Here is a 13,879-nt window from a genome sequence, read left to right on the forward strand (position 1 = left end):
CATCGTGACCTTTGCGATATCCGCATTGATGCGGCTGAAGGCCTGGCGGGCCTCTGTCGACAGGGGAAAAACCGTGGACTGGATTAGCGGACGGGCCTTGTCCGCGTAGTTGGGGACCCACTGGGCGTAATAAGAGAAAAAGCCCAGACAGCGTTTCAGGGCCTTGGAGCAGTGGGGGAGGGGGAACTCCATGAGGGGGCGCATGCGTTCGGGGTCTGGGCCTATCACTCCATTTCGCACTACGTAACCGAGGATGGCTAGACGGTCGGTGCTAAACACGCATTTTTCCCTGTTGTATGTGAGATTCAGGGCGTTCGCTGTCTGGAGGAATTTGCGGAGGTTGGCGTTGTGGTCCTACTGGTCGTGGCCGCAGATGGTGACGTTGTCGAGGTACGGGAACGTGACCTGCAAACCGCACCGATCAACCATTCGGTCCATCTCCCGTTGGTAGACCGAGACCCCGTTAGTGACGCCGAATGGAACCCTTAAAAAATGATAGAGCCGCCCATCTGCTTCAAACGCAGTGTATTTTCGGTCGCTCGGGCAGATGGGGAGCTGGTGGTAGGCGGACTTAAGGACCACCGTGGAAAAGACCTTGTACTGTGCAATCCGGTTGCCCATGTCGGATATGCGGGGGAGAGGGTACGCATCCAGCTGCGTGTACCTATTTTAAAAAAATATATATTTATTAAAGTTTTTTAACACAATTTTTCTCCCTTACAAACAAAATCCACCCCCCCCTCGTAACAAAAAAAAAACGAGAAATCGCGCAGAGCAAGATATATACATGGCAAAATGATATATTTACACAGCTTTGTACACTGGCCCTCACCCGTACGTGCCAGTTTCCCCAACCCTTCATATTATCTCTTGCTCATCCACCCTCCCAGGCAGTCCCCCCTTTCCCCCCCCACCCCTCCCAGGACGTCCCCCCCCCCGTCCCGTCCCCCCAAAGTTGCTGCTGCTGACCGACCTTCCTCTAACGCTCCGCGAGATAGTCTAGGAACGGTTGCCACCGCCTGTAGAACCCCTGCGCAGACCCTCTCAAGGCGAACTTAATCCTCTCCAACTTTATGAACCCAGCCATATCATTTATCCAGGCCTCCAGGCTGGGGGGCTTTGCCTCCTTCCACATTAGCAAGATCCTTCGCCGGGCTACTAGGGACGCAAAGGCCAGAATGCCGGCCTCTTTCGCCTCCTGCACTCCGGTTCGTCCACTACTCCAAATATTGCTAGCCCCCAGCTTCGCTTGACCCGGACTTTCACCACCTGAGATATTGCTCCCACTACTCCTCTCCAGAACCCCTCCAGTGCCGGGCATGACCAAAACATATGGACATGGTTCGCCGGGCTCCCTGAGCACCTTCCACATCTGTCCTCTACCCCAAAGAACCTACTCAACCTCGCCCCGTCAAGTGCGCTCTGTGGACCACCTTAAATTGTATCAGGCTGAGCCTGGCACACGAGGAGGAGGTATTAACCGTACCTAGGGCATCAGCCCACAGACCTTCCTCGATCTTCTCCCACCAGCTCCTCCTCCCATTTACCCTTCAACTCTTCTACCAGCGCTTCCCCCTCTTCTTTCAACTCCTGGTGTATTTCCGACACATTGCCCTCCCCGACCCATACACCCAAGATCACCCTATCTTGAACTTCTTGTGCCAGGAGCAATGGGAATTCCCTCACCTGTCGCCTCACAAAAGTCCTCACCTGCATATATCTAAAGGCATTTCCTGGGGGCTGCGTGTACCTATTGATGGTTTGACTACGATCATCCTCTGCTTCTCCCCGGTCTTTACAACTACCACCTGGGCTCTCCAGGGACTATTGCTGGCCTGAATTATGCCTTCCCTCAGCAGCCGCTGGACTCCTGACCGGATAAAAGATCGGTCCGGGCGCTGTACCGTCTGCTCCTAGTGGTGACTGGTTTGCAATCCGGGGTGAGGTTCGCGAACAGGGAAGGCGGATCGACCTTGAGGGTCGCGAGGCTGCAGATAGTGAGTGGGGGTATAGGGCCGCCGAATTTAAACGTTAAACTCTGGAGATTACACTGAAAATCCAATCCCAGGAGTGTGGCAGCGCAGAGGTGGGGAAGGACGTAAAGCCGGTAGTTCTTGAACTCCCTCCCCTGCACCGTGAGGTTTGCGATGCAGAACGCTTTTATCTCTACCAAATGGGACCCTGCCGCCAGAAATTTTTTTTGATTACTCGGGTGGATCGGAAGGGAACAGCGTCTTACCGTTTCGGGGTGTATAAAACTCTCCGTGCTCCCAGAGCCGATCAGGCAAGGCGTCTCGTACCCTTTTATAAATATAGTCGTTGATGCTGTTTGGAGCGGTCGGGGCCGCGACTGGTCCAGGGTCACAGAAGCCAGTTGTAGTTGCTGCATCGGGGCGTTTTCTTCAGGCCCCGTGTGGTCGTCCATCCCGGGGTCCTTAGTCATCAGCCAAGATGGCGGCGTCCACGGGTCGCACACGGTCGGGGGTGGACAGGATGCTGCCCCCCATGGATCGCACGTTGCCGGGGGAGCGCAAAATGGCAGCGCCATCCCTCCCGCATGGAGTCCGGGACCCAAGATGGCGACGCCCGTTGGCCGCACATGGATTGCTGGGGGGGGGGTTGAGTTTGGGGTTCTCCCCCGGAGATTGCGGCTACCCCCCGGGCCTGGCACACTGCTAAAATGTGCCCCTTTTTGCCGCACCCTTTACAGAGGGCCGGGCGGGCCGGGCAGCACATTCAGGAGTGTTTCCCCTGCCCACAAAAGTAGCAGCGGGGCCCCCCCGGGTGATCTGCCGCTCTGGCAGCGCAGGCCTGCGGGGGGGAGGGGGGTCCCGAGGGTTCGGTCACGGCGGGGGTCCACGGTGCCCAAGGGGCTGCCGCACGGTCGGGGGCGTAGGCGCGGGTGTTCTGTGACGCCACATCAAATGAGGCCACGAGGGCCCGTGCCTCTTTGAGGCCTAGTGTGTCTCTTTCCAGCAATCGCTGGCGAATTTTGGATGAAAGCATACCTGCCACAAACGCATCTCGGACCAGCAGCTCTGTGTGTTCATTAGCCGAAACCGATGGGAAGTTGCAGTTTCTCCCCAGTATCAACAGCGCATTATAGAATTCGTCCAGCGATTCCCCGGAGATTTGCCGTCTCGTTGCGAGCTGGTGGCGTGCGTAGACCTGGTTGACGGGCCGAACGTAGATTCCTAACAGCATGACGAATGCCGTCGGGAAATCGTCCGCATCCTCTATGAGCGTGTAGATTTCAGGGTTCACCCTGGCATGCAAGACCTGGATTTTCTGTTCTTCTGTAGGTATGCCAGGGGCCCTTCGGAGATATCCCTGAAAACACGCTAACCAATGTTTAAAAGTGGCCGCTGAGTTTGCCGCGTGGGGGCTGATTCGCAGACACTCCGGAATGATTCGGAGCTCCATGTCCTTAAAAGTTTGCGTAATAAATTGTAGCACAATCAATCACTCACGAGACGAGATGAGAAGGAGTCGAACGATGGCTTTATTACGCAGACTTGTTCCCCAGCAGCACAGTTACAGAATGCGGCTGCTGGGAGAACCCGGGCTCTTATACTCCGCCTTACTGGGTGGAGCCAGCAGGCGGCCACTCCAATCGGGCCCCAATGTCTACCCACCAATAGCCTCTCGGCATCACAGGGTACCTTAATACCCCTAATACATACCACCACAGTTTCCTGCTGCATATATTGGATAATAAGTTTTTATAATCCATGGAGCTTTCCAGGACACCATTTTATTTTTGCATTTCAAAATGGAGTCTCCTTGCCTTATTCCCTAATTTTCTTTCCTGTTATTTCTCATTGCATCTTGAATTGTGAGAGAGAATCTCTTGTCATGCTATTTTTGGCCTGCAGATTTGTGCGCCCTAATCTTTTCTTGGATAGTATAGATTCATGGGATGACCTGCCTGTAAGAATGTTAAGTGCTGGCTGTAAGGTTTCTGTGAATTACAGGAATTTTGTTTTTCTTGCCTCTGACATGACCTCCACAAGTGGATTCCATGAAACGTTCCAAGGATGGTTAAATAAAGCATTGCAGCTTCAAAGCCTGAGAGGCATCATAAAGTCCCATTTGGCTGACACAGTGATGCCTGACATCCCTCAGGCTGCCAAGCTGTCCATTTTCCCATTTCTTCTTCCCTCTACCATTCCCACGTGGGAATATCAAACATGGGGAAAATAAACCAAGTTGGAATGATTTCTGCTTCAGCCACCACAGACAGAGCAAATCTCTTGTAGTGGAAATCCATTCTTGAACTAGTCATGTTGCCTCAGACTTTGAAAATAGTGAGACTAGTTGATAGGATCATCTTCACACAACGCCGAACAATATTGTTTGGACTTGGCTACAATTGAGAGCTGTACCATTTAATGGAGCTGTTCGGATTCTAATTCCTGATCAAACACACCCCAAGTCTTGTTGCAAAGAAAACAGGACAGGTTACACTGCTATATATTTCACATTTGTATTTGTGTGTACTTTTAGGACACGTGGCTTCTTAACAGAAGATTCAAAGATGAACTAAAACTGTGACTAATATACTGAGTGTTCAGGGGGCCAGTTTAGCTCAGTTTTAGGCAGGATTTTCGATGGTTTATGAAGCAGGCCGGGGCCAACAGCGCGGATTCAATTTCTGTGCCAGCTGAGGTTATTCATGAAGGCCCCGCTTTCTCAACCTTGCCCCTCACCTGAGGTGTGGTGATCCTCAGACTAAATCACCACCAGCCAGCTCGCCCTCTCAAAGGAGAAAGCAGCCTATGGTCACCTGGGACTATGGAGACTACTTCCATTAAGGGTATGCAATTATCCATTATACAATGGATAAAGATAGCCAGAATTGCCAGATACATTTGCATATGCATAGGAGGTGGGAGATTACTCCTTGAATTTATTAACAGAGGCTTGGGACTAGTGCACAGCATGATGAAACTGAAAATCATTCAAGGATAAGTTAGCCATGGAGTAAAACAGAGGGAAACTGGATTGGAGGGTGGGGTGATGGGTGTCATGACACTGCGTGATATGATACTGAGTAGAAAGGAAGAATGGTCCCAACATCAATCCCTCATTGTGCTGGGCGTTTTCCAACATCCCAGGGCTAAAAGAGTATGAAGGGGAAATCAGCCATTGTTACTGCTCCTAATTGCTATGCGTCGCTCATGCTGAATAGTGCATAGATGTTAGTTTAAAGACAAATCGTATGAAGCCTGCCAACACGCCCTATTCCAGAACCTGCAAGCAGGACCGATAAACATCATTTGGATGTGGCTGGAAGGCAGCTAGCTCCCTTTGAGAGAAGGATAAGGAGAAACAGTTCAAAGACAATTTGGTGCTGAAGAGAGACACTAGGCTTGGATTTTAATTTCAATTAATTTATCGTGAATGTATTTTATCAGGCAGCAACTTGAATGTTATAAATTGTTGATTTTTCTCCCTTTGCATATTTAACATTTTAAAGAAAGTAATATTTATATACTTAGGAAACATATAGGGTGTACGCCAAAACTCAAGATTTGTTGTAACAATTGGGTTGGTAGTTGTTGCATTGGGAGCAAAGGTTCTCAGCTGAACTAGTGGGTGACAGAAATTCAATTGAGCAGCAGTTTGGGAGAGCTGATGATTGGGCCCTTACCCAACATGCAAATAGTGAGGCCTGAGGTTCCTGGATATTGGGCCTCAGGCCTTATTCCCATGCAGACTTTGTTGTAGGAGTCAATTTAGCTGTGAGAAACTTGCCAAAATAGATGGGAACTGGATTGGAGGGTGGGGGGTTATGTCATTTGTGTGGCATGATAGTGAGCTGAAAGGCAGAAAGACCTCGAGAGCTCGCAAGCAGTGGAAGCTCGAGCTGCTGCTGGTGCAAAGGCAAATGATAGCATAAAGAGAATGGTCACTGATCCGCCGGAGGCATAGGGGTAGGAGATAGATGTACTCTTGGCCTCCTCTGGAGAAGGAGAGAAACTTGAATTAACCTTTCATGACCTTTCATCAGATGACCTTTCAGCATTCTGGGGAATGGTTTACAGGTAAGTAACTTACATTTTTCAATTCTGTTTCGTTTTTTTTCCCCTTCCATTTTTTCTACAGTTAATTCTTGGGTTGCTTTCCCTGAAGCAGCCAGCATTTGCGATGGGCCTAATACCTACTTCACCTGTGGGTAAAGGATGCCCCTTTTTCTTTTCCTGCCCAAATATTTGAGGAGATAAGATAGAAAGCCACTTCATACGTGAAAGACATTCAATTTCTTGGCCGTTGTTTGTCAAATAACCAAAACTTGATATTAGCACAAGTACTACCTTGCATTAGCTTCCCTCCCAACCTAACAGTAAAGCTGAATCGAATATATCTGTGAAGACATTTCTGGCCTAACTGCCCAACCTTCCAGCTGATGTAAGCAGTCAAAATCTTTAGACGAGAAGGTATACAGGACAAAATGTAAATGCAAATACTGTGTTTCAGACTTGCAAGGCCACATAGAGGTTGGCATCTGTTCAAAACGTAATATCATGTCCCTTCAGCAATTGCTCAGTGCACTTATCATCGTATTCCTTTAGTGAGTGACGCATTTTACATACAGTACAAGACTGACTTATTTAGGACAGATACTCATCACATCACTTAAATTCATGAAAGCAATTGGCCCCGAAGGAACCATAATTGTACAGATTCAGGTCACACTAGAAATTGGATGCAGTATGACAATAGTCTACTTCAGCCAGCAGGTATTATAGGGCTGACTTTTGCAGAAATTTTGCTGACCCTAAAATGAACCCTTGAGAACTATATTTACCGAAGGAGGGAGCATCTATTCAGAGCTTTCAACCCACTTAACTTTGTCATGTTTTCCAAAAGGCAAAACCTTGCACCAAACAGATCATCCAGTGTCCACATTAATAACTTGATGTGATTGAAATTGGGTAAATATTGGGGGAAACATTGTAAGTCTTGCTGATTCTCCGCTCATTTTTTGGTTTCTTCAATTAGAGTAGAATTCTTTAACTCAATTTTGTTTATGTGGTATTTAATTTTTTGGAGAGGTAGCAACATTAATCATCTGCCGACCACTGATATTCAAATTGTGTGATTGTGAGTGTTTGAATATTAACTGGTAATTCAGAGGGAGAAAGAGCCCAATTCTCGGCTGGCTGGGATGGAATAGATCTGCACATTCAACATCTCTTTAGCTTGCCATACACAATGGTATCAGCTCAATTTCAGTTATTTTTGGACAGCAATTACAAAAAGAGTTTGATTGCTTCTTTCCCACTGGTGACCAAAGAAGTTATGAGATAATGGTGTTGAGATTTAAATAAGAGAATTGTCCGGCATCTGTGCCTGGGTTCAGCAAATGCCATTGATGCGGGCAGGTCAATGTGCATGCCAGTAAAACAAAAGCATTTGTCCAATTTTCCTTCTTTCTAATGACTTCGACATTCACTGTACCCAGGTTATCCAGAAAAATCCAGAAAAAGATGAGTAAATTTAGCCAGTAGTGTTGTTGAAAAAGAAACTTTGAAATAGTTCTATGTATTGACAGCATCAACGCGGATAACAATAAACCAAAAATTTGGGTCTGTTATTTTTTTTGTCCTAACGCAGTCTTCATTTGACAAAGAATTTGGCCGGGATCTTCCGGCCGTTGGGATTCTCAGTTTCTGCCGGCTGCGCACCTCTGTCCGCGGGTTTCATGGTGGCACAGGGTGGCTTCAATGGGAACTCCTACTGATAAGCGGCGGAGTAGAGAGTTCCGCCACCAGCGATCAGCACGCCACTGAGAAACACATGGTTGGGGACCGAAGAATCCAGCCCTTGATTTCATTATTTGTGGTTGCAAATTTAATTCAGATATATTGCACGTTATTATCAATCCACAAAATTTCACCGAGAAACTTTTTGCAACAGGTTCCTTTCATCAGTGTGTATAATATAGGCATTCTTCTGTCCAGCAGTAAAAGCCAGGCATTAAAAAGCAAAACACAGAAAACTGTTGACAACACATTGCCTTTGTTTGATAACATTTACAGAAACAGTTCTGTGTTCATTCCACAGCTAGAAATGTGAAACATATCTAGAAACGCAGGAAAATCGCCTTGTTTTCTCAATTCTTGATTGCTTTTATTCCTGCTACAGTTAGCGCAATGTCAGTTTAGTGAATTAGCAGCTTGATAACATTTGCTGTTAGATATTTTAAGCATGAATGCAGCAGCTATAACTCAGTGCTATACTGCAGACACAATGGGCCGAATGGCCTCCTGCACTGTAAATTCTACTGAGCTTTTCACAAAACCCAATCTCGGAGTGAAGGGTTAACTTCACCAAGAGCAGATGGACGTCCGAGAACCTCAAAATGAACGGTTCACATTGCACTGTAAATCAAGTAGCTTTTTAAGATAATTACGGTATATTCATAATTGGAACTCAAGACAAATATACTCAGCTCTTTTTCCTAATTAGTTCCTTTACTGTGACAATTTCAGAGTGAAGTGTTTACATACGTGGTACTGAGCAGAATCTTTGCTATGCTTTGTGTTATATTAAGTCAGTGGAAAGCTTCCATTGTAAAACATTTTGGACCATATCACCAGCCCATTTCTCTCCTCCTCTAACATCTTTCTGTATCATTTACAAAACGTATTGAATTCTTTAGCAACAAGTATATGACGATTTCTCATTACAGTCCTAACATTTCCTGTTCAACCTCACGCAATGACAACAAATACCATTTATGCTGTACCCTCACTAATTTGCACCCTATGCTGACAAATCCTTTTCTGAAGTAATGCCTGAATTGCTTAGTTATTTCCATTTCCTTTATGTTGCACCAAGTGAAAAGATGGCAGAAAAACAACCTTTCTTAATTCTTCAAACTCGTCACCGTCTTAAAATTCTTTCCTGTTAATATTCTTTGTATACAGTATTCATGTAGAAAATACGAAAGCCTTTCTGTTCAATTAACTTAAGAAATCAGGCTGTTCTCGAAGCACAGTGAGAATGCACCGATTATTAGCTACAATGGGAAATAAAGATAACTTCAGATTTATTTTAACTTAACAAACACAAGTCCTTCTAGTTTAACTCTCGTTTCCTTGTGTAATCCTGTTTAATAAAAAATGACATTGAGTCCAATGTGTTTAACTATATGACAGTGCTGCCTGCTCCTCTCGCATAATTGGATTCAATTGCTAATTAAAGAAATATATGACTGGTCGAGCTATTTGGGAAACAAAGTCCATAATAGGACCCCCTCTTTATAAACTCTACCTGAAGGTAAAATTAACCCTACAGGCTATTCTGTGTAGGTGCTGGTATTTAACTCAAGAGACAAATAATGCTCGTCACATCTTCCAGCCTAAGGAGTCTTAGCCTGTGGAGTACACAACAATGTAGGCAGAAAAATAACATTTGTTCCAATTGTTCTGTCCAAAACAAACATATCTTAGTCAAGTTGACGATGTAATGCTGCTGTATTGAAATCTCAAACAGTTACGTACAGTACCTCCCTTCAATTAATTTCAATAAATTATTTTTATTCATATGCATTTCCTGCTAATATGTTATCACAACATTTTATTCGCAAAATCGTTACTGCTGAATAACACTAACCGCAATCGATATGGTGGGCTTACTGTTATTCTGTAAATGGTATTTTCTCCTCCTCCTTGGAATTATGATTGCAGATCTGACCCAAAGTCCAACGTTCTGTTACAATAAGTCCTGTGTATCATAGATATCCAGTCTTCAGAAAAGAAGACAACAAGTTGGACACGTTTATGCTGGCTTCCTTTTCTTATTCCAGTTTTCGTTGAAGACATTGCACAGGAGGTATATTTGCTTGAATGTAGAACATAGGTTTTATTCTGCCAATTTAAAGACTGTACTTGTGTGCAGGGATCTATCTGTGTCCGGAGGCTTGGGCAGTGGACATGGAGTGGAATGATCCTCTATATTTATCTTGCACGTTCAGTGGAGCTATGCACAATAAAGGCAGATGGCTCTGTCAGAAAGCTGACCTAGCCTCTCCATAGAGAGATGTAACAAGACAGGGCTTCAGGGCTTGGAAAGAGCGAACCATATGCTTGTGATACACATTTGTTGTTGCTAATGAAGTAGAATAGTCCACTTTTTATGTTAATTTTAATTCCCTCCCTCGCCAGTTGTGTCTGCTCTTTTGAAAAAAAATCAAATACTCGATTTCTTTCTTCATCTTTAGCACTTTTTAAAGTACTCACATGATTTCATGATATTCAGCAACATTTTTCTTAAATATTTGAAGACTTACTGTTGCAAAGTAAAATATAAGTGTGGGGGGTGGGGCAATTCTCTGGCCTCGATTCACCTGCCGCAAATCCTGCTGTCGGGAGAATTGCGTGAGATTCGAGAAACGGGCAGGATTCTCTGATCCTGAGGTAAAGTGTTGACGTCGTCGTAAACGCTGTTGCATTTCACGACGGCGTCAACGTGCCCTCAGGAGCAGCAATTCTGACCCCTACAGGGGGCCAGCACGGCACAGGAGTGACCCACGCCACTCCAGGTGCCAATGCCACCGCCAAATGGGCGCTGCGGGTCTGCGCATGCGCACTGCGACCGGCGCCAATGCGCACTTGCGCAGTGGCTCCCTTCTCCCCGCCGGCCCCCATGCAACATGGCGCAGGGTTACAGGGGCCGGCGCGGAGCAAAAGAGGTCCCCAGCCCGAGAGGCCAGCCCGCTGATCGGTAGGCCCCAATCGCGGGCCAGGCCGCAGTGGAGGCTCCCCCCGGGGTCGCCCCCCCCCGCCAGGACGCCCCCGGATGTATGCACGCCGAGGTCCCGCCGGGTTAGACCACATGTGGAAGGCGCTGGCAGGACTCGGATTTTTTGTGCGGCCGCTCGGCCCATCCCGGGCGGAGAATCGCTGCGGGGGGACCGCGTAGAACAGCCCCCGACCGACACTGCGCCACCGCCAATGGCGCCGGTTCTCCTCTCTCCGGAGAATCGGTGGACCGGCATCGCGCGATTCGTGCCCGGCCCGCCAATTCTCCGGCCTGGCGTGGGCTGAGAGAATCCCACCCCGGGATTTGCGGCAGGTGCAAATCAGTTTATGATGCTCCTGGGCTGCGCCAGTTGGCGTGATCGGGATCTCGTCCACAAAGGGCGAGAAACTGGTCACAGCTAATTTGCATTCGCTTTAATCTCATTAGTGAGATTAAAGTAAAATGCAGCGCTCTCCCGGTATTCTCCCACCCGCCCAGCGGAAAGTCATCCGGGCACTGGTCCCTAAAAGCGGGTACCAGGCGCCATGGACTCCAAGGAGGGGAGCAAGAGGTGAGTATCTCTCTCCTCGGCACTGTGAGTGACGGGAAACAAGCGGCTAAATGCGCTCGCTCAGGGACTTTGTTCACTTTTAGGAAGATTGTGCCCTTAGTCATTTAGCATGCGGCTCGCCTTCTCCCCATACCCGTATTGCACCCCGCTTGCTCTACGCAGTTGCCCTTCGGCTCTCCCCATTGTCAGCCTGTCAAATTGCCCCTGCAACGTTTTCCTCCTCGCCAATCCCTCCACGGTGGGCACCCTTGAATATTCCCTGTCCACCTCCACTATCTCACTCACTAGACAGTCATGTTCCGCTCTCCTTACCTTATTCGCACGAACCGTAAATGAGATAATTTCTCCCCGCTCCACTGCCTTCAGTGCTTCCCAAAAAATGCCCGCCGACACCTCCCATTCTGATTGAACTCCACATAATCCCTAATTGCCAGCCGCACCTTATCACAAAAACCTCCATCCGCCAACAACCCCGAGTCAAACCTCCACCCCGGCCTCTGCTTTCGTCCCGTACTGAACCGAATATCCAGCCAATGGGGTGCATGGTCCGAGATAACTGCCGCCTCCACCCCAACCAAAATCTCCCGACTCACTACAAAGTAATCAATCTTCGAATACACCTTATAGACGTGTGAAAAGAAGGAATACTCCCTTCCTCCTGGGTTCTGAAAGCTCCATGGATCCACCATACCCATCCACTCCATAAACCCCCCTGGGTCCCTTGTCATGCGTACCCTACCCATCGACCTGGGGCTCGATCTATCCACCCTCGGCTCCAGGACACAGTTAAAATCTCCTCCCATGATCAACTGGTACGTGGCCAAATCCGGGATTGCTGCCAGCAACCCCCTCGTAAAACCCACATTTTTTTGCTCATTAAAATCGCCACACCCCTCGATTTCAAATCAAACCCCGAGTGAAAAACCTGCCCGACCCACCCCTTCCTTAACCTAACCTGGTCCTTCACACGGATGTGTGTCTCCTGCAAAAAGACAACCCCCGCTTTCAAGCTCCTGAGGTGCGCGAACACCTGCAACCTTTTAACTGGCCCATTCAGTCCCCGGACGTTCCGCTTTACCAACCTTACCGGAGGCTTGCGCCTCCAATCCCCTCTACCGTCCGTCATCTTCCCCACTGAACTCCTGCCCCTTTAATTCCACTCTGCACCTAGCCCATCCCAGATGGCCCCTTTCTTCGCCCTTGACCATGTCATCTCTCACCCCCTGCCGCGTCGCAGAAACCCCACCCCCGCTTTTCCCCTTCTTCCCCCCCACTTCCCCTTTCCCTGCTCCCCCGGCACTCCTCGTGGCCTTCTCTCCCACCCCCCCACTCCTCAGCTCAAAGAAGGCCTCCTGCTGGCCTTACCCTCTCCCACCCAAACAAGGACTTCTCCTGAACTCCAGGTAGCCTTTTCCAAAAGGAGACAAACAGATGTTAAACACAAACAGTCCCATGAAACAGGAGGGGGGATGGGAACATCCATCCCCACATAAACTTTTCACCCCTACAACTCCTTACATTGAACAGTAATCCTCCCCCCCCAAAAAGGGGAAAATCCCCCAATCCCTATATCCACTTCAAACATGCTCCCGACCATTACATAGTGCCAGCACCCTGGTTCCCAAGCATTGTCCGCTCAGTTCTCCCCCAGTTTATGCTCCTTAATGAAATCTTTGGCCGCTTCTGGGGTCTCAAAATAATACTCCCGGCCTCCGAACGTCACCCATAATTCCTCTGGGTAGAGCACCCCAAACCTGATCTGCCGCCGGTACAGCACCGCCTTGGCCTTGTTGAAACCTGCCCGCCGTTTTTTGCCAACTCGGCTCTGATGTCCTGATTAATCCGGACTTTAATTCCCTCCCAGTCGCAGCTACGCTTCTCCCTGGCTCACCGTAGAATTTTCTCTTTCTCCACAAATTTATGGAGTCTAACGATCACCGCCCATGGCAGCTCCCCAGCTCTAGGCTTTTGCCTCAGAGACCTATGTGCTTGTTCACTTCAGGTGCCTTATCTAGCACCACTTCTGCCACCAGTCCCGCCAGCATCCTCGAGACGTACCTCGTGGCACTCACACCTTTCACTCCTTCAGGCAGGCCCACTATTCGCAGGTTATGCCTTCTCGAGGCATTCTCCTGCTCCTCCACCTTTGCCCTCAGTGTGTTACAAAGGTCTCCCAGGAGCCCCACCTCCGCCTCCAGGGCCACCACACGATCGCTGTAGTCCGAGATCACTCCTTAAATCTCCTGAATCTGTGACCCCTGCACCTCCAAACACCTCTCCATCCGCTCCAAAGTACTCTTCAGGGGTGCCACAGCTTCTGCAATGGCCTTTGCATGATCCCCATGCATTTCTTTCCTATGTTTATGGAATTCATCCTTGATAAAAGTCATCAGTTCCTGTATCTGGGACCTTACAGCTTGCCCCTCCCCCGCCTGCATGCTGGAAGAGACTGTCTGCGAAGCACAGGACTGTTTCAACTTTCCAGCCAAACTTCTCACTGTTTTCTTCCGGGTCCGGTGATCAGAAGACATACCATTTCCAGGGGTAAACTACTCC

At 48.3% G+C, this 13,879-nt stretch overlaps 2 protein-coding genes across 18 annotated transcripts in view; one reads left to right on the forward strand and one right to left on the reverse strand.

The window, feature by feature from the left end:
- The window catches only part of filip1l (filamin A interacting protein 1-like), a 373,822-nt gene extending 363,900 nt beyond the window's left edge, over nt 1-9,922 (reverse strand). The window contains exon 1 of the mRNA XM_072513500.1: nt 9,648-9,922. The gene's annotated coding sequence lies outside the window, so the exon portion shown is untranslated. The remainder of the gene's footprint in view (nt 1-9,647) is intronic.
- Nucleotides 1-13,879, forward strand: part of cmss1 (cms1 ribosomal small subunit homolog) — a 544,867-nt gene that overhangs the window by 423,555 nt on the left and 107,433 nt on the right. The gene's annotated exons all lie outside the window — the stretch shown is intronic.

Source organism: Scyliorhinus torazame, chromosome 8 (assembly GCF_047496885.1).
Source record: "Scyliorhinus torazame isolate Kashiwa2021f chromosome 8, sScyTor2.1, whole genome shotgun sequence".
NCBI lineage: Eukaryota > Metazoa > Chordata > Chondrichthyes > Carcharhiniformes > Scyliorhinidae > Scyliorhinus > Scyliorhinus torazame.